Genomic DNA, 200 nt, shown 5'->3' with positions numbered 1-200 from the left:
AAAAACTTAACCCTAGGAGATGAAGCAACAAAACTATGGGCCTCATTTGGGTAAATTTGTACAACAACTTCCCAAGGTCGTAACTTAGGCATAGGAATCTATTTTGACGCACACAATACCATTACCTCATTAGAAATATCTATCTAAGGACTACAACTTTTTCTTGCCCCACTTTTCCCCAAAAAACATCGTTTAAGGGC

This window comes from Pinus tabuliformis, chromosome 3_1 (assembly GCF_031772625.1).
Source record: "Pinus tabuliformis cultivar Carrire ecotype Pingquan chromosome 3_1, CPIR1, whole genome shotgun sequence".
NCBI classification, from domain to species: domain Eukaryota; kingdom Viridiplantae; phylum Streptophyta; class Pinopsida; order Pinales; family Pinaceae; genus Pinus; species Pinus tabuliformis.
Note: the sequence above shows the minus strand (reverse complement) of the source record.